Genomic DNA, 20,576 nt, shown 5'->3' on the forward strand with positions numbered 1-20,576 from the left:
CAGCTCTCCATGCATTTTATGAAATTGCAATGCCCTTATTTTCCCTAACAGCCTTCGTTCCAGCCTGTGAAATGGCCTTTGGCTCGTGGAAACCTTCCAACGTGCTCAGTATTACCTGCAATGCCTGTATTAATCATAATGTGCAGGTGCCAGAGCCTCCAAAGGAAGGACAAGGGAGAGCCTGAGTAACTGATTGCTACACAGCCCCAGCAGGAGCTGTTGCATTAGTCCAAAAATTACTTTGCTTTCTGGTTCCCAAAGTTCTTGGGAGTACAAAACAGGAGAGAAGGTTGTCTGTGAATCATCTGTCACCTCGTTTGGCTACAGCCTTTTCATGACTCGTGGAAAAAAAAATATATAAATAAAGTGTGGGGGTGGGGGAAATGACTAATTGACTGCAATAATTAAACACAGATCCCAAAAAAACTGAGCATGTTTCTTCAGCCATCAGCACCCTGAGTGAGGGGTGGGAATGCTTCCCGGATTTGGCAGGACTTGGCTACAGGAGCAGCAGTGTCAGGAGCAGCAGCATCTGGCAGGGTGCAACAGAGGGTTTTCATGTGATGCAGCCAATGCAAAATGTTGGGGTTGGACATGCTCAGGCCTGGGCAGTGGAGCTGATGCAGAGAATTGGCTCCTCTTGTTGCCCTGTTTGAAGGAAGCCAAAACAAAGGAGGGTTTAGTGCTGCAAGGAAATGAAAGGTGAGAAGTAACCCCAGCAGGAAAATCTTGTGCTCACCTGGGCCACCAAATTTGCAGACAAGGCCACCAGCTTCCCCGAGACATGTGAATGCACTAAGTTAAACTGGTACCCAGCTTGGAAAACTTCCAATCCAGCCAGTTATATTTGCAGGATGAAACACCAGCATCAGTATTTCCCATGTGCCAAGCAGAGCCATTTGTCTCCAGTTGTTCCCTCTCTGGTTCCATTAATAGAGGTGGCCTAAGACACACTGAGCACATTCCCTTTCAGAAATCTCCCCGAAGTTGGTGACATTTGGAATCACAGGAGGCAGCTGCACTGTGAGATAAAGTTAAATGATGTATTCAGACACGGCTCCGTTCGGAAGGTTGCATCTTTCACGGGAGCCTGGCGCTGAAACCTGGGTTGTGTTCTTTAAATGCAGAATTACTCTTCCTCCTGGTTCACACATATTGATGAATACACTGGGAAGATGGCTGGATTTCTACAGAGTACCATGCTTCCTTTTCCTGACACATGGATCCCCCTGCCAACACCACAGACCTAATTAGTGCTCCCTTATTTCTGTTCACCAGCAAGGAAGCATGTGGCACCTCTCCACAAGCCTAGAAATGCTCTCTCGACACAGACATGCACCATATTGCAATGGGTGGGGTAGAAACTTGGTGGAACTGGCACTTCCACTGAGGTTTAATGTCATGGCAGCCAAAACAAGAGGGGCCAGCACCCCAAACACAGCCTGGCACAGCGAGGCAAGGGATGCAGTTCTGAGTTCCCCATCCCTTACCCACCATGTCCCTGTCCCCTAAGAGCCACACACTCTGCTTCTGGATCAGTTGTTGAAACTGGATTTGTGTATTGTCCAGAAAAAAAGAAAATCCAGGATCGAGGCTTGGTCATAAATGCAGATGTGATTTGTGCAGTTTAATATAATACAGCAAATGCAAGAGCCGGGAGGAAGAAATGGCAGGGACAGGATGAACTCTGGAGACACAGCTCTGGGAAAGGAGAAATTGAAAACCCCTTAAATGAAACAGAAAGAGGGCAGGGGCATATCTGCCTTCAGCTCTCCAAACAGAAAAAGGCACACCCCCTCCCAAACCTGGCCAGCCCTGCAGGTCAGAAATATTGTGTGAATATGCACTCGAGGTTATTGTTCTTCCCATGCTGGGGAGAGTTATTTGAAGTCTCCTGCTGGTGTTAAATTAAATTACCCATATAAATAGCACTGGAGGTGACAGACAATAAATCCCACTGCTTTGCAAGCAGGCTGCTGCAATGGGCAGAAAGGTAGAGCTATTGTAACATGCCCTAAAAGGCTCCTATTAAAGTTACATCTCATCAGACTTCACCTGGTGTAAGTTACTTTACAGCCCTCCCCCTGCATTGATATCCAGCTCCTGCTGTACAAGAGCCAAGCCTACCAAATGTCGAAGGAGTGAGGAGCAAAGTGCCTTAATTAGTCTTACAGTGCTATTTTTGGGTTTCCACTAAATTTGCTAAAAATCTATTTGAGTGTTTCTACACTTACATTTCTAATTTTTATTATTTTAAAATAGTGCTTCTTATATATATATAGAAGGCCTGCTCAACAATTTTTCTTTTTTTTTAAAGTAAGCTCCCCTTAAATATCCATCTTACTTTGCAAGGTTGCTCCCTACTGCTCCTTTTCAAGATTAAAACAAGAAGTTAAAACAAGTGAGAGAATGAATTTTCCCCAGGGAAGCTAACAAAATTCATATCTCAGCAAGCAGCATCTCAGGGAGCAGTGATGCCAGACACGTACAGGTGATGTAAAATGCTTGAAATTAGGAATATATGCAGTGTTCAAAAAACAACAACAGCAAAAGGCTTGGCTGTTTGTGCTTATGGGTGTCATTACCAGATTGGTACACACCAGATAAGAGCATAGATAGGATGAGAGGAAATTCAGAGGCTTATTTTTAAAAAAAACAGAATCTCTCTAAGCCAAATTAACCCCTGATGTACACCCAGTAAATCTGATGGTGCTACTGGGCAACCAGAGATAACCTGGCTCTTTTTCTTTGTTTTCCACTTATTTTAGAGGAGACAGCCTATTTTTATACGGCAGGCCAAGAGAGAGAGTGTGAGGACTGACAGTCAATTCAAGGCTGCAAAGTGCTGCATTGCTGTGAAGTGTTTAATTTAGATCCTTTTTGTGTTTCTGGGGATGTTGCCTGAGCTGTCTACAAGAAAAAAGGTGAGGCGCAGCTCAGAAATTGCAGCAATGTAAAAAATTAGGGGGCATACAAAAAAAAAAAAAAAAGACAAGAAAATGAAACAACAACAAAAACCTATCACAGAGTGTGAAATTCACCTGGGTCCCTCCTAAGGGGTTTGCACATTTGTGTGATTAGAGTCATATTTATAGGAAAATCTTGTCACTTCTCCTCACACTCTGTGGGGCTGTAAAACACATCACTGCTGCTCTCGGGTTTTGGGAGAAGCTGCTGGAAACAGGTGAATCTGTGCACGAGGAGCAAAGCCTGTGGTCCAGGAGGACCCTACCCACCTAAAGGGTCCTGAATAATGTACAAGAGCAGGATTTCCTCCTGGTAACCTGTCAGAAACACAGGCTGGCATTAAAACTAACAAACAAGCAAAGAAAGGCTCCATTAAAACCTCACAATCTCAATAAAAGGACCTTGCTCAGTTGTTGACTTAAAAATCTCCATGATCTCCAAAAGATTTATAAAATATTGTAATTATAATTGCTGCAACCAATGACATCCCAAGTACTTTGTGTGCTGCCAAGGAACATGTGGAACATGAATAAACAGAAGAGTGAGAGGAAGAACCAGAGGGAGTGGAAGAAGTCATAAAGGGGCAAAACAAAAGAGAAGAAGATCCCAAGCCTGTGCTGCCAATCTTTCTGCTCATCTAAACTGATATTTTATTTCTGAGCGTATCATAGCACAGCATTGACAGATCTATTTCTTTTGCAGGGCTGTCCAGTTTCATACATTTCAAGTTGCCAGTGCTGCACTGTGAAACCTCGCCCAGCCCATTTTCCCCAGAAGGAGCTCCTCAGGCAGAAGTGAGGATATTTCTTTTTCTGGTTGTCACAGGGATGTGTTGGGCACCTAATATATATACATTAAAAAAAAAAAAAAAAAAAAAAAAAAAAAAATTCATGCAGAAAGCAGCCAGAGCCCTGAACCAAAGATAAAAGCCCAAACAAGTGCACTGAAGTGTGAGGTTAAACGGAGAGGGAAAAGCCATTAGGGACAGTAGAGCTCTGGAAAAGTGGAGAAATAATTCTTAAGGAGAGAGGGGTGGTGAAGTATGTCTTAAAGACAGCAGTCATAAAAACACGGAGAGCTATTGTTGGAGCTCAAAACAATACAAATTACTTCCCCCAGTCAAAACTGACTCTGGCAGAGATCTCTGGTCTGAAGGAGGATGGTATTGCTGACTGTAAACTCCTTTCAAGGCCTGGCTGCCTGAACACAAACAGAAGCAACGTTGTCACCACAAAGATAATAAAACAGCAATCGTTTTGTTGGCTTGTCACATATTACAGCTAATTATTTAATTACTCCAATTTGAAATTTTACTAGATTTAGCACCAAAGCATAAAAATCTAGTGATTGCAGTGTCAGAAAGGAATAATATAATTAACATTATTTAGTAGTAACATATTAAACTGTTGATTGCACTGCATTAATCAGCAGAGATGATATGATCCATGGGAGCTGGATGGAACACAGGCCTGGGTGGGACTGGGCTGTCTTCCTCCCAGTCCCATCCCTTGCACATCCATGGGGTGGGAGGTGTGGAGGAGAGGGTGAGGAGACAGGCAGGGCCATTCCTGCTGCAAGGGTCTGTGCAGGCAAACTGGAGATGGGCTGGTGCCATCAGCACAGAGGCACACGCTGAGCACCCTGCACCATCCCCACAGCCAGGCCCAAGGCACAGGTGACACATCTGGGGACACAGCAGACTGTGAAGGCTCTTTTCCCCAGGGATGTGCTGCAGGTCCCCTGAAGCTGCTCAGTTTTGCCCAGACCTGAGCCCTCAGAGCTCAGCTTCACCCCGTTCCTCCCACAGAGACACGTGGCCCAGACTGAAGCACTTCAATGAGCCAAGGTCTAATTCCCAGGGTTATCCCTGATGCCTTGTGAGGGCTGATCTGGAACAGAGGCTGGACAGAGCTAAAGAATAAAGTAGGGATTTATTAGAATGCCTCAATGGATCCACCTTGGGCAGCACAAGAGCCCAGCCAAGGCTGCACCCAAGATGAACCAAAATGGTCCCAAAATGCACGAGCGCTCCCGGGGGCTCTCACTGGGATCAGCTCTGCTCCATTTGCATCTTGGAGTTCATTGTCCAATTCCTGCTTTAGCCCATGCAGTCCCCTCCTGCTTGTTTTTCTCTCTTCAGTCCATGTTTTTTATGCTCCTGGGCTTGAGATTTGGATCATTTGTCCTTGGTGCCCAGCTAGAGGAGGAATTGTTTTGTCTCCCTGCTCTGTGAAGAGAGCTCACCATCCCCTACTATGAAGCTCAGAAGTGCACACTAAAGCAGTAGAGAATCTGAAAAATATAAAATCTAAAACCTCAGGCATTATTCACAACACACCAAATTCAGAAGCAGTTGGGTGGTCCTCTTGGGGCAAAAAAAATTGTTTCTTTAGTCACCTCCAGAATTGGTCCTCCAGCAATTAGAAGCAGAGAAATTGTTTCTGCCTGACATAGCCTAATAACATTTCTTTTTCCCTTCATGGCTCCAGAGCCAGGCAGCCAACAGAGGGAGCAGGAATTCCCGAGCAGCACAACGTGCCTGGGCTCTGCCATCCCCTCGGCTCTTTGACTGCTGATCGTGCTGGCACACAAACCAGGAGGCAGCAAGAGGTGCCAGCCTTGGAGGAATAACGTGCTCTGAGCTCCCTTCTCCTGCAACAGGACATGGAACAGCTCAGCTCCTCAGAGCACCCTATTCCAAACAGGAGCAGTGATCTGAAAATAGGAAAATGAAGCAAGACACCAGTAAAGGCAAGGCCAGTCTGGAAGGAAGGATGTGAAACAGCAAGAGAGGATAAGGGTTTAGAATTCTGAGATTAGCTCTCTTCTACAAAATACTTCCCTGCTCAAAAAGGGGAAAGATAGTAGGTGAAAGAGATATCAGATGAAACATAAAGACAAAACCAGACACACCTGTCTAATAATTACAAATTACACCATTTTTTCAGGTTAATTTCTCTCTGAAAAGAAGCACTCTGTGTTCCCCTTCCTCTCTCAGCAAGCACAGGGGTCTGCTTGCCTTTCTTGGGAGACAAGTCACGTTCTCCAGCATCACAGAAATCCATGCCCACAGCAGAAATCCTCCCTGCACCCATCCAGGTTCCAGACCCACATCTCTCCACATGCACTTTGCTCTCCAGCCACCCTTGGCACAGACAAATAAGAGTTTTTCTGTGGTGGAGCTGTTTCTTTATCCCAGCTGAAAATGCCATTATCCTATATCTTTATCTAAAACCTATAGATCTATGTTCATATTCACATCACAGCCAGGTTTGAACTTCCCAGTCTGCTGCTTCTTAGGGACAGGGTGTGTTGCTGAACAAAGTTTGCAGTGTTTCACAACAGCAAGTGGAAGGTGCACGTGGGCAGCAGAAGGGCACATCAGACTGATACAAACTGCTAAATTCCAGACTGCCCCAGCTGCCTGTGACTTCTCATCCACACATAAATGAGGCATTGTTGCAAGACGAGCACAAACTGTATTTTTCAAATTAAAAGAAATAATTTACTTAGGTTTTTTTTTTTTCCTCCCCAAATAACAGAATTCGAATATATTATTTGAAAAATTACATTTTCTTTTTCCACCTCACTGCGTCCAATGATTGTGGTGTGATTATTAAACACTTCATAAATAATAATGTGACATTTTTAGATTGTGTGTCTGATTAAGCAGCCATTCTTCTCTCCCTGACTGCGGCCCTGGACAGATGAGATTGCTGCAGACGCCGCAATCTTTGTGGCTCCTTCCCTGGGGATCAGGGATCAGAAGTCACCCCATAACCCAATTAAATCCAAGAGGATATGAGCTGATCACTTCGGGCCAGCTCCAAAACTCACAGCTATCCATGGGGCATCTTGGCACAATGAGCAGCAGCTCTGACCCATGAACACTGCTCGATGCATTTTCCAGGGGGGATATTTTACATAGTGAGTCACTTTCTCTGCAGTGGGCAATAATTTTACTCCATTAGGGTTTGGTACTAAGAAGCCTGCTCTAAGAGGAGGCAGTTCCAGATGAAGACAGAACTAAATCTAGGGAACTGAAATATAAGAGAAGACAGGTGTTATCTACAAGCAAATAAGTGAACTTGAGAGATAAATACTCTCTCAGTGAGGGATGAGAGTCCTTTGAGGATCAATGCCTTTTCTCTTCAAAAAGTTTACTGACCCTTTTAAACAGCAAAAAAAAAAAAAAAAAAAAAAAAGTGATATTATTTATTAAATAAAAAAGCCAGAATCCAGTGGCATTTATCCCCTGGTTATTCCAGTGCCTAGGATGCAGCTGTGCCTCTCAGAGGTGCCACACAGAGCAGTGAAAGGGACCATCTCCTCACCCACATTCTCCCTTGCCCAGTATGGCATTTGAGTGAGTCAATCCCAGTCAGAAAACCCAAATGCTTTCTCTTTCTTCCTGAGCACAATCACCATTTCAGAAAAATGACCAAAGAAAGCATCCCCTCTCCATAAACCCTCCCAACCATCTGTCTGGATTTTACTGACCTTTCATATTATGCAGGCGGGAGGTGGAAAGGATGGGATAAGGAGTGGGGGGGGAGGTGAGGAGGTGTGGAAAAATGTCTTTGCTGTAACAATGACTTATTGCATTTGGATAATCTCTCTTCTTGTCCCGCTGCTAACATGGTAATCTCTCTCCACCTCCTGCATGTCAATAATGCAATAACCTGCTCCCCGCCCGCATCAATAACACAACAGCCGCTCTCCGCTTTCAGCGGCACTGATGAATTCTAGAATTGCAACAGCTCAGATGGTCCATGCGAGCTCGTCCCTGCCTCCCACCCTCATTACATTTTAATTTCACTTTAAAGACAGTTGCTATCAGCATTGTTTGGCTACAGCTTCTGTAAAATAAGCTCAGGCTGTGTGTGAACTCGGGAGGCACAGGTGTCGGGGTATTTTCTATCAGTGTGGTTTCTTTGTATATTCTCCATTGACAAATTAAGGCAAGATTTGCCAAAGACTTAACCGGCCAACAGCTCAATGTATTCTCCGAAGAAACTGCCCTAATCTCAGCACTTCTGAAAATCTGTTACTTATGCTCAGTGTGGCAGGTCAGATGCTCAGCTCACTGTCCCCACTGCAACCTTCAAATCTGTGCCAGTTACACTGACACCAGTCCACCAGTTATTGATTAAGCAGTGTTGGTTTAAAGCATAAACACACACAAGTGCTCTCCCCAGACATGTTAAGTAAATTGTGGTTTAAAAAAATTTGATCTGATAACAACAGCTAAAAAATAGTTAAAGCCAATATGACAGGATGGAAAAACTATCTGAAAGCATAATCAAGTATGCTTCATATCACAGAGCATATGGCAAAAAGATCTTGTAAGAGAATCCTCAATACTACAGTGGGCCTCACACACTGATTAATATCATCTCCTCTGTACAGTCTAGATTCAAGCAGAAGCTGATAATTTTCAGAAATGCCGCTCCTCATAATGATAGAAGATGAGATTTTGTGAGTTATGTTGAGAATTATTGGCAAAGGTTAGGTGATTTCCCACTGGTGCTAGAGGGAAAACATTGCTTGCAAATTACCAGCATTTGTCAGTACTAATATCACATCCCCCAGCCACCTCAACTGTCAACATTAATAGGTGTCTTTACAGCAAAAAGGGGTGACAATAGTCAGGCTTGATCAGACCTTGAAATGAGAAGAGGAGCATGATATGGAGGATAAAGACATGGAAATGTGCTTGCAGTGGCTCCTGCCTTAGCTCCCAACATCCCACCTGTCGCTGTGTGGGTGGCACTGCTCACCACGCTCTGCCAATCATCACATTTGCTCCCCTGCTCGCTCCCTTCCCATCTCTCCCTCATTTGCTGGGCAGATTTCACTGCACCTCTTCCATCCTCTCTCTTTCCAGTGACTGCTCTGCTTTCACCTAGCTGTCATTAGCCCAGTGCTTCTGTTTCCAAGAAGTAAATGCAAGATGCTTTTCCAAGAAAAAGAATGCAAGATGCGGGGCTTTCTGAAAGGTTTCCTGAGTAATGGCATGCTTTGATGATTCTCCTACCAGTCCCCTGTAGAGCCCTTGGGCATGGAGCACCCTGGATCCCATGGCCAAGGAGCCCACAGCTCCCCAGGAGAGAGGTGAGAGACAGGGGTCCTTATCAGGCTTCTGTTACCTGCCCTTCCTCCCACCTGGGCACAGCAGCAAGTCTGCCTGTCCCTTGCATCTTACCCCTTATTATCTTACCCCTATTTAAACCTTGAGAGCTTCCAGGATTCCTGGGATGGGAAGATTTGGATGACTGGGGAAGAGCCTGACACACAGCTGGATTTACCTGGTCTGTGAGTGCAGAGCTCCTCAGATAAAACCAACACAGGCAGAGGTCTACGCTCCTGGCAGGGTACTAATCATCACTGGTGCTCAGCAATTAATTACTGTTGTGCTGAAGAATTGCTAAGGTATTTTCCCTCCCTGTTTTCCCTCTGTACATGCCATGGGAAAGGACCTGACAGCACTTGGAATCCAGCTCTGGTGACCTGTCTTTGTTTCAAGCAGGCAAAATAAACTGTGATTTCAGTCCCTACATCTTCATCTTCCAGGCTGCTCAGCCCATGCAGCTGGGGACAGGGACCAGCTTTGTCCCTAAATTAACACACAGGCTGATGTGCAGTTTGGTGGCCCAACCAAGGAGAGCACATAAAATACAGACATCTGCTCTGCTGAGCCTTTCAGCACCAGAGGTAGCATTAATTTAACTCAGCTACAACCAGAGATAAAATTCATTTCCATTCAACTCCTCCTTCTGCCAAACTGAATAAAATATAGTTCACTTCCTCACCTCGCCTGGCCCCACGGTGATTAGCATTAGCAAACACAATCAGCCCGTGGCCACATCACCACTCTGCATTAATGCAGAACTGGGGGAGGGCCTTGGCTGCTATCAGCACAGCAGAGAGCCTCACCTTTTAATATGGTCATTCCTCACATGGCTGCCAGTGATAAAAGAAGCTGTCAAAACAGACAGACAGCCCAGCCCAGGCAGAGATGGGAGAATTCTGGTGGCTTTTCATGAAAAGAGAAAGAAAAGCACTCAGTAAATACTGCACAAATCCTCAGGAGTCACCAGCCATGGAGTAACAAGGTGCTCCTTGTCACATGGAATCATAGAATTACAGACTGGCCTGGGCTGAATGGAATCTTAAAGCTCACCTTGTTCCAACCCCTGCCATGGGCAGGGACACCTTCCCCTATCCCAGGCTGCTCCAAGTCCTGTCCAACCTGCCCTTGGACACTTCCACAACTTCTCTGAACAACCTGTTCCAGCCTCTGCTCAGACAACTCTGAATGCAGGTGCAAAAGCTGATTCTTCCAAAATCCTGCATCTGAAGGGCCAAACCACCATCAACAACCAAACAGCTTCTGTCTGAGGAAGGTTTGGTTCTTGAACTGTAAAAACCCCAGATGTCATCCCTGAGCAGTGAAAATATTAAAAGTGTCAGGTTTCATGCTAAATATCTCATAGTAACCCTGCCTGTGATCCCTGCAGCACACATCACTCACACAAGCACACATCCAGATAATCTCAGAATTAATAGTCGAGTCTTTTACAGCCTCATTCACCCTCTATAAAATGGGTGAGGGGACACAAGGTTGGTTGCCTGTGGGACTGGACTGTCAGTGTCTCTGCAGCAGTTTGGTTTAAAAAACTGCACACAGAATCTCAACCCACATTTAGAAGACTTTTTTTTCCTTAAAACTACTTTCTATGATCCAAAGAGTTGTTGTTTTAAGGCAGTTGAATTCATTATTCTTCTCAGATAACATAAAATGCTCAAATGCTTTTTTTTTTTCTTTCTCATTTCTTTCCCTACTCCCTCCTCTTTGGCAAAAAGGACTCTCAAGTCCCTTCTGATCATTAATAACATGGGCTTTCATACCCTCCTGGAACAAGTGAAATTTCTTTGACGTGTTAACTTTGCACAAATAGATTTTAATGAGGGGAATATCACCTTGCCTTGAGCTAACTCTCTTCCTTTGCTCTTCCAAGACTTTTGTAGTCATTTCCTTACAACTTAGAGAACATTAAAGTTCAGCAGAGTGTTTGAACACTGCGTACCATTTCCCCAGAACTTTGTTTATTCGCTTCAGACTGTCACTGGAGGGACACACTTTCAGAGATGTGATGTAAACCAGGCAAAGGAAGAACATTTTCTGCAAGCCTCCATTGTCCTGACATGGTCTCTCGTGTCATCCTGGGGAGTTGCACGCAAAGCCACTTCCCATTGGGTGACACCCAGGGTGATGCTGATGATCTAATAAGGCTCTGATGTCATGGTGCTCAAAAGGGCTGAGAAGCCAGACAATTCCCATGCTGTCATTTCCAGAAAGGTTCCTAGCCCAGAGAGACACCAGGGGATGGGCTTTCCTCAGAACAGCTTGTCCTCTGGGGTGGAGCAAAGTGTCCCTGTGAAATGTGGCACAGCACTGAGATCCTGGGCAGACGTTCACTGAACCCACGAGTGGGATTCAGCTGTCCCCCTGCAAACTCTTCCCTTTGCTGATAATTTTCTGTAATTAAGCCATGTGTAAGACTCTTTCACTCTGTCAGAAGCAGAGACCTTCTGCTGCCCATATGCCAGAAAGATAAATGAAGGGCAAAGCTTCCGTGAAGAAGGCAAAGTTTTTGCTTCTTGATTAAAGAACAGTAAAGACCCGTCTACAAACATGTCTGCTGCTGCCCAGATGTTTTGATAAACGAGCAGGATTCACAGCGAGACACAAGGGAAGGCAAGAACAGGCAAGAAATAGCTGGTGACCACAGGCTCTGTGTTTCCAGCTGCCCTACAGACGTAGGATTGGGTTTTTACCAGCATCAGGCCCTACCCCTGGCACAGGTCACTGCTGCTAGGTCTGGCTCTGTCCCCAGATTTACACCTTTGAGTAAGGGCAGAGCAGCTGAGGGAGGCTGGAAGCAGCCCACTCTTCTCAGCAGTGCCCACTGGGAGGACAAGAGGCAGCAGGCACAAAAAGCATAGGAAATTCTGTTTAAATGTATGGAAAAACATTTTCCTGTGAGGGTGAAGAACAGGAACCAGTTGCTCAGAGGGTTTGCAGAGGTTTGAAATGGGTGTGGACATGGTCCTGAGGTGGCCCAAGGGGGCTGGACTAGACAATTCCAGAGGCCTCTGGCACCTCAACTGCTCTGTGAATCTGCTACAGAGGAAGGAGCCTGAATTTTGAGCTCTTCGAGCTGTCAAAACTGAAATTATTCCAATTTCTTAAAACACCAGAGAAAGGGGAGTTCTCATCTTATAGACAATTTATTTCTGCATATTTGCCAGACAGAAGAGACGAATATCTGATGTTGTTTATCTCACTGCACTTCAACAAGTGCAACAACAAAAATCTAAATAAGCTCAAACCTTTCACGGAATCTACAGTAAATTGTAAATATATAAATAAGAGCAAGAATCTAGGGTTTAGTGCAATAGAAACAGAAAGCTGATTCAGCAGAACAAGGCATAGTCATAAAAGATTTATTGCGCTTTATCAGCAATATCCACAGTCTTTCTGTGATTAGAGTTGCATTGTGTGTAATTATCTTATAGAAATTCTGCTCTTTGATGTGCTTTATCCTCCATGCTGAAATACACTTCAATTCTAGTGGGTTTTCATGCTTGACTGGAATTTACATTAATTCCTTTGGGTCTGCAGGGCCAGCCTGGTCTGTCACTAGCAAACTCTTCATAAATATTCATATTTTTATATCTATATGTGTGTATGTGTGTGTATACATACATATATACATATCTATTATATGTAATTTTGTAAAGTGACAGCCCTCAAAACTCTGTTTCCCAAAAAAAATACTGGAAAACAAGGAGTCCTGCTTTCCCAGGAGTGATCCATGATTAGTATTTCATAGTCCAGCCTTCCCTCCTTTTTACCACAAATTAGAGAGTGATTGAAATGTTTACAGCAATTTGCAAGCAGAGGTTGCACTCTGCTTTTAATTTAAAATGTCCAAGTAAATTGAGGAAATAATTTCATCTCAGTTCATTAGGCTTGATTTGTCTCAATCAGAAAAATGTATCTTTTTTTTTATTTTGCTTTTTAAAGTTCCCTGATTTCTTCCTTACCCCCTATGCCCATCAATGGCTGCTATCAGCCAGGAAAACTACAGGTGTTTGCAGGTCAACCTGTGTAAAATGCAAATGCTTCCCACTACCTTGGCTGTGCACCTGATTGTGCTTTTGTGGAGTTCAGCATGAGGGAAGTAATCACCTTCAATGGAAGCAGAATCAATTTTCTGAATAATCACTTCCTCCTTGGGAGATGCTCAAGACCATGAAGGAAGGGAAAAAGCCTGGAGAGCAACGGGTGACAGAGGTTTAAAGAGTTTGGGGGAGGGGAATTTATAACCAAAATTCATTTTGTTCCCATGTTTGATAACTAAATGGAGGTTACTCTGATTAATTATGTCCAAATAATGCTCAGAATTGTAGATCCATGCCATTTCAAGCAGCAGATACAGCTGAAGTGAATGTAGGAGTTATAATTCTGTCTGGTTTACATGACTCTCACCTCTGTCACCTCTCTCCGGGTGCTGTTCTGTGGATATGATTTGGTTTTCAATTCAGTAGAAGAGGTAGAAAAATGCACAGAACTGATGAGCAGAATCCATCATCATGAACTGGAGGGACAGGCACAGTGGGTCTGGGCACCTCCCAGACCCCCAGAAGTCACAAGAACCCAGGAGCAGAAACCAAACTGTGTCATCAAAGTCATCAAAGGCCAGCCCTTGTTTCTGCAGGAGCCTCACTCAGCAGGACCCGAGCTGCATCCCCTGTAACTTGGCCAGGCTTCCTGTCCTGGTGTGGGATTCTCCAGTGTAATTCCAGCACCTTCCTGGGCTGCAGCTGAGGAGAACATTCCACAGTCAAACCTCAACAGCAGGAGCATTCCCCCAGCCCTTTCCTCTCAACTGCAGGGGGTTCTTCATCACCTGCCCATGGATTTCTGAGGTGTACATTGAATTAGATGGGATTCCAGGTCACTTCAAGGAGGGAATAACGTCCTCCATTAGGAGCTCAACCTGATCCTCACCTCTTTCCAGCCTCCTCCTGGGTTCATTACATTCTTCTTTCCAGCTCTTCCTATGCCAGTCTCACTGAATGACACAAAATCATCAACAGCCAGTTCAAATCATCAACAGCCATTAGTTGTTAATGGCAGTGTTGTTCACCACATCTTGACCTGTTTATGTGGGGAGGAATTACAGATCCCATTCCCTAACCGTGCATCCATGCTGCTTGCCAAGAGATGAGGGGTGAGGGATGGAAAAAACAGGTTCCCCAGTCCTCTTTGCTTTTTTCTGTCTGCATGGCAGTGGGCTGGAGAAGGCTGGACATCGCCGTGCAGGCAGGTCTGGGAGAGCAGACAGCAGCGTGTGAGAAAGAGGAGAGGGAGCGACGAGATCAGTGCATCAGAGCAAGAATTGAAACAAGTTAAGAGCTGTATGCCTGTTAGCTCCTCACAGCCAAATAATCTGCCCCTGAAAGGGAAGAATATCAGAGTGACTGCAAAGGAACACAGATTGGTTTAATAATATCAGAAACTCTTTTGAAGGCAGCTGTGTAGCTTAGAGCAGGTGGGTGCAACTAGGCCTGTCTCTAGGTAGGGACTTTGTTAAAGAGGAGAAAGGGGGGGGAGGGAGAGATATAAATTCTGTTGTCAAGTAACATCACGCTTTAATTTCATGCCACATTATGACAATCTGGTGTGTGAGGCACTCCCAGTGTGTGGCTGCAGAGCTGCTGTATTACAGCTGATAGGCCCGGGAGACCTGCAGCCCTCAGCTAATTGTAAACCCGATTAAACAGCAGTGTGAAGAAGTTTGATTAATTCAATCTATCTCCGTGCATCAAGGCCAGAACCAGACGTGGCATGAGCCCCAAATCTTTGGACTATCAAGGTCTTTGTTCTTTATGCTTAAAATAAAATATTTTAAATGAAGCGTAAGAAAATAATGAAATTATAACATTATGAAATGGTGAAACATAAGTGACAACTCTACTTTTCTTCCTAGAAAATCTCCAACCTTTCTGCCTTTAAAAAATAAACCCAAAAAAACAATTCAATTAGCATCTTTATGTGCTTGCCCAGATAAATTACCATACTAATAAACTTCTGATAGACTTCCAGAGGCTGCTTAACCAAGGTCTTCTGATCCTGCTGAATTCATGGTCTCTTGGACAGGATGGATTTGAAACTGATTAATTTTGGTTGTTTCAGTTGCAGAGAAACCAGGGATTGCTCTCTTCTAAATGCACATGAACAGAGAAAGACGGTATAAAAGGGACTGTTCCTGCCATCCCAGCTGGCCTGGCTGGCCTTTGGGACACCTCAGCACCCACTGCACTCTGCACAGAGCAATAATTTCAATTCAATTATTGTACACAATTCCTAAATGCTCATGATACTGCCTTCCACCTCCCAAAATTCTGTGAGACTGGCAAACAGCACTTCCAGCTTCTGAAGTCATCTGTTTGATGAGCAGTTCTGACCAAGAAAAGTGTGACTATTCCTAGGGAACATTTTGACTTTGCCTGTTTCTATTTGGAGACAACTACAGCTGCACATACTGGAAGTATTTGGGTCTTTTTCCCCACTGGGCAGGGTCTTCACTGGTTTCCAAGGAACTGAGGGATTTTTCCATGGCCAATTTGCAGAGAAATGAGATCTCACAAGTCAAGCTACTCTTAGTGGTCTCTTAGTCTCTCGCTAAAGAAAGCAATACAGGAAATGGTTTAAGAGAGATGAGGCTCATTTCTGTGTCTCAATAAGGGATCTGCACACATGTGTGTAACTCTCCCTCCCCTCAGGCACAGCCCACTGCATGTGCACTCACCTGGTGCCTCCTGCATCCCATATTAATGGGATGACTTGCAATGGCACCAGGAACAGAGCCACAAAAGAGTAATATTAGATTATTTCTGTTATTCACTGGTATCACGGTTGGACAGAAACCTCTTAAATCTGCCTAAAGTGGCTTCCTATGGATGCTGGTGCTACCACCAAAAAATAATATATTGTGCATACAGGTACAGCTTCCCTGCTACCCACAGGCTGCTTTTTGTGTGTGATTATAAAATACCTGCATGACCCTCCTACACTGAATATCATTTGATGGCAGAAGCTGAGCAACTGTACTGCTCAGGAGCCTGAAACGTTTCAGAAGCCTTCTCCCTCCTCTTCCTTTTCTCCCCCACCAGCAAACGTGGAGGACTTCCCAGGCCCCACCACACTCCTGGAATGCATTCTCTCAAAAAGCCCACTGAACCTCGAATTATTATTCCATGGTGAGAAAAGCAGTGAACAGTAGAAAATGACAGTTTACCCAAATGGAGGTGAAAATGCACTTTCTCCTGTGCTTAAAAGAAATAACAGCTTTCAGCAAAGATCTAAATCCTAGCAACAAGCACTACATAAATGCAAAAAGGTCATCTTTTTGTTAGAGAAAGGTTACTTTGCTGAACACATACTTCAAAAAATAATCTACCAAAGGAAGTTAAGCTAGGTAACATTTCTGTTGTATTTGCACATGGGGAGAACAGATTTGTGCACTCCCTTTCAGGGCAGGAAAGTGAAGGACGGTTGATTATAATGAACAATTTTCTTCTTTGAGAAGTACAAGGAAGAGAATCTGAGATATGTTTCAAATGGCTACTTCAAAAGAAAATTTGGTTTCTGCTGAGCAAAGTACTGGTTGTCAGCTGTGAATTCACCTGGATGGCAATAAAGAGGGACTTTACCTACCCTGCTAGAAATGGACAGAATGATGAGTGCTCCTACACCCCTGGTGCTCTCATGCAATTTTTTCCTCTTCTCCTTGGCTGAAAAAAAATGCTTGGGGCAAAATTTTAGTTCCAGCAAAGGACACAGCAAACCTCGCTTTGCCTTCAAAAGAGAGAGGAGACCCCAAAGTTTGGGAGATGGGAGCTCTAAGCCAAGAACCTCCTGTTTGAACAGACAAACAGGCAAGGGATGTGGAGACAGAGAAACAAAGGCACAGGGGGCTGATCTGTGCAAATCTTATTAAGCACGAGAGTACATAAGAATATGTTTAATTTTACTCCTAGTCAATAAAGTAAGAGGCTCTGCAAGCCAGATTGGATGAGTTGCTGTTCAGAAAGAATCATCACAAGCAACAGGGAGGAATAAGATGATGAAGCCAAATGCTGAGGGGAGAAAGGAGAGGAATGCATAGCAGAAAGTCTGTCACAAATGCCCAGAAAACCTTGGTCCTACAAAGGACATCAACAAGGATACAGCAAGTTAAAGGCTGCATGAAACAAGGGCTCCAAAACACTTTAGTCCAATTCAGAAGGATGCTGGTGGAAAAAAAAAAAATCTCCACTGTGTTTATTACCCTGGTCTAGACCCATTAATTCTTATGTGATTCAGTACCACACCCTCTTCCCTGGACCAAGCTCCACCTCCAAGATAACAAGTGTTCAGGAATTACCACTTCTAAACAGACATATAAAACCTGGGCTTTTTTTCTAGGTCTCTTCTTGTCTTTGGGTGAAACTCTGCCCTGTTGATGTCAGTTGGAAACTGCTGTTGACTTTACTGGGAGCAAGGATTATATTGTCTTCTGGGGAAATACAAACAGTTACCTTCAGAGCCATTAACAGAAGGAGGAGAGAAATCTCTGGTCAATAATAAGCTAAGCCTAGGAAAATAAAAATGCAGTTCTCTGTCACCTTGGAAAGATCAACATCATTTGTCATGTGGTGTTTATTCAACAGAACAACAACTGCATTTGTGCTTTTGAAGGGAAATGAAAGGGGAAAGTAGCAGGAGGGGGAATGGGGGAGATCTGAGCACAGGAATGTACTGTCACTCCAGCCTGCTATCATTAAACCACATCAGAACTTCGTAATCATGGTGTTTAATTAAACAACAGAGGCATGGGTTTATGCATTAATAATGAGGCCTAGCACTTTAGCATGTCAGGCTAAATACAGTTTTAAATTAATAATGTAGCACCACAGCATTAGTGAGAAAATGAAATCTTATTAACAACTTAATAAAGTCCCTTATTTGCTAAAGTTCCAGCTCTCAGGGAACAGTATTATAGCAAAGCATTTGCATCCCTTAAGGGGGCAGATGGGAGGAGGTGCTGCTTTCTCACACCCTCTGTAATTCCATTATATATAGCTCCCATAGTCACTAAATATTGCCTGGTGTCTGCCAAATGATGCCTTATGGTGCTTCTAAACCTGGGTGTGACATGCTGGGTAATCTGCAGACACTCTTTTTAGACACCCAGGAAGGACATTGCCTCCCTTTTTTCTGGAGAGCCTGCAGGGGATGGATGGAGCACTGCCCACCAGAGCAGTGCTCTGCAATCTTTTGTGGATGGTCCTCTCAGGGCCAGGACTGCAAACACTGCTCAGTTAAAGACAAGGGACTGAAGCACAGAGAGCAGCTGAGAGCATGGGGAATGGCAGAAAGCAATTATTTCCTCTGGCTTCCAGGGTTTGAAGCCATCAACTAATCCCTCACAACAGCTTCTATAAGCATTCTTGAACTGCTCAGTTTAGAGTGTTTTATTTTCAGGACAGACTGAGGGTGTGCATGGTGAGGTACTCCAGCTCTGCTGATAGGAGCTACTATTGAAGCTACAGAAGCTCTAGCAATTTATAACCAGGGTTTCACAAGCTTTTAGCTTCTTGATTTTCACTCATTCACAGACCTGGCCCACTTCAGGCACACAGTGAATTGGTAAAAGACTAAAGAGTGGAGCCCCATCTGCTCAGCCCTACAGCAGAATCTGAAGCCCAGGGCCAGGTTTACACTTGTTGATGTGTTTGACACAAATTTACCTACCAAATTCCCTTAAATCCAGAGAAACAGCTCAGTATCTCTGCCATCCAAGTGCTGGGTCTCTCTCCACAGGCTTAAAGTTCCATCTGAGCTCGCTTTGCTGAGGAAACAAAGAACAGGCTGCAGGGTCATAATGAAATGAGTAATGTGAGGACAAGATCCAAAGTCAATGAGCTGACTTGAAATAGCTGAGCATCAAGGCCATGGAGAACTGACAGCAGCAAAGCCACAACCAGCCACAGCCACGAAATTCAAGAGAGATCATTAAAAAAGATTAATAGAGACAGGAGCACACAAGGTATATCCAGCTATGAGTCTGTCAAAGAAGGGTCTCTTTGGGATATAAAACACTGATCAAACCTCTTGTGCAGCTTGAAAACTATTGAATTAGGATGGAAATCAGCCAGCAACATCACTGACTGTTGAAGACAGGATTGGAGAAAAGCAGTGGGTCAAATCCTACCTTTGGTTGTGCTCATGACACCATAGAGCTATTTCCTGTTCCTTCCCCTTCTGTCTGCATTCCCTAATTTTGCTCTGAATTTGTTGGACAATAAGTAACCTTTTAGAGTGCTGGAAGAGCACATGAATGATTTGGGTAAGACCCTAACAATTTCCCTTCTCATGGTTACAACTCACTTGAAAAGGAATGGCCTTCCATATTCCATGACTCCGAATTTAATTTGCATTTTCCATTATCCCATATCTTGCTACAGAAAAAAAAAAAAAAAAGACTGATCTTGCAAGAAATTGGACATGAGATTCTCACTGTGCCCTTTTTTTGTCTCAGTTAGTGCCCAGTTTGATGGAATGAGGAGGAAGATGGGGCAGAATGATCAGTGGGGAGCAGATTTCCTTGTGTGCACTGGGAGCCCTGACCTGCATGCAGAGCCTGCCTGTCCATTCACCTCCTCCTGCAGACACCCAGGGAATGTGGGTTCCACTTGGGCGCCACAGAGTTCATGGCAAGTAGCAGCTTGTGCACTCTTTGTGCAAATGAAACATCTAGGACATAAAAATCACCTTGGTGTGCCTTGTCTTCCATCTCCTCTGTTAAATAATAAATAGAAGCCTAATGGAACTGAGCATGACTGCAGGATGCAGTGCAAGTGAAGGCAGAGCAGACCTGTGTGTTCCCCCTTACTTCATCATCAGTGAGTAAATGGGTCACTGATGAATGAGATCTAAGTAAATCTCCATCCCTTTTTTATTCTGTCTTTATACTCAAGCTACTGCAATGAGATATGGCTCAAAATCACACACCCCTACTACAAAACAATAAATAGAAACATTACAAATTATCTCATCAAACCACCTTATGTTTCTACTCTGAGCTCAAGAAAACTTCAGCAAATAAAGTTTTTCATTCTAGAAATCCTTCATTTGGTTTTTAATTGTGCAGCAGGATGTCTTGGGATCTGGTCTTTTTCTCCCCCCTTTTTTTTAAATTTTCTATTTATTAATATTTAATCTCTGCACAGTGCAGAAGAAAATAATTTCTGCAATAACATCAGAATGGGAGGGTTAGAAATCAATAGCCAAGCTCTCACAAGACACATTCAATCCCTTCTTAATCCATTTTCAACTGCTCCCTTGCCTTATTAGAACAGCCAAGTTTTCCCTCACTCATTAGGTTGGGATATTCACTTTGCAGGAGGGAACTGAAAGCTCCCAGAGAAGCACAAACCTCTGGAAAAGCAGGAAAGAGAACAAAGCATTTTTGTTTGGGGCAGAAGCCTGG

At 44.1% G+C, this 20,576-nt stretch overlaps 1 long non-coding RNA gene across 1 annotated transcript; it reads right to left on the reverse strand.

Moving 5' to 3' along the window:
* Window positions 1-415: 415 nt before the first annotated feature.
* On the reverse strand, window positions 416-18,926 carry LOC128796918 (uncharacterized). The gene is made up of 2 exons (XR_008433929.1): window positions 18,839-18,926; window positions 416-648 (listed from the first exon to the last, which is right to left on the reverse strand). It is a non-coding gene; the product is annotated as an uncharacterized LOC128796918 (long non-coding RNA).
* Between the last annotated feature and the right edge of the window lie 1,650 nt (window positions 18,927-20,576).

This window comes from Vidua chalybeata, chromosome 17 (genome assembly GCF_026979565.1).
Source record: "Vidua chalybeata isolate OUT-0048 chromosome 17, bVidCha1 merged haplotype, whole genome shotgun sequence".
Lineage (NCBI taxonomy): Eukaryota > Metazoa > Chordata > Aves > Passeriformes > Viduidae > Vidua > Vidua chalybeata.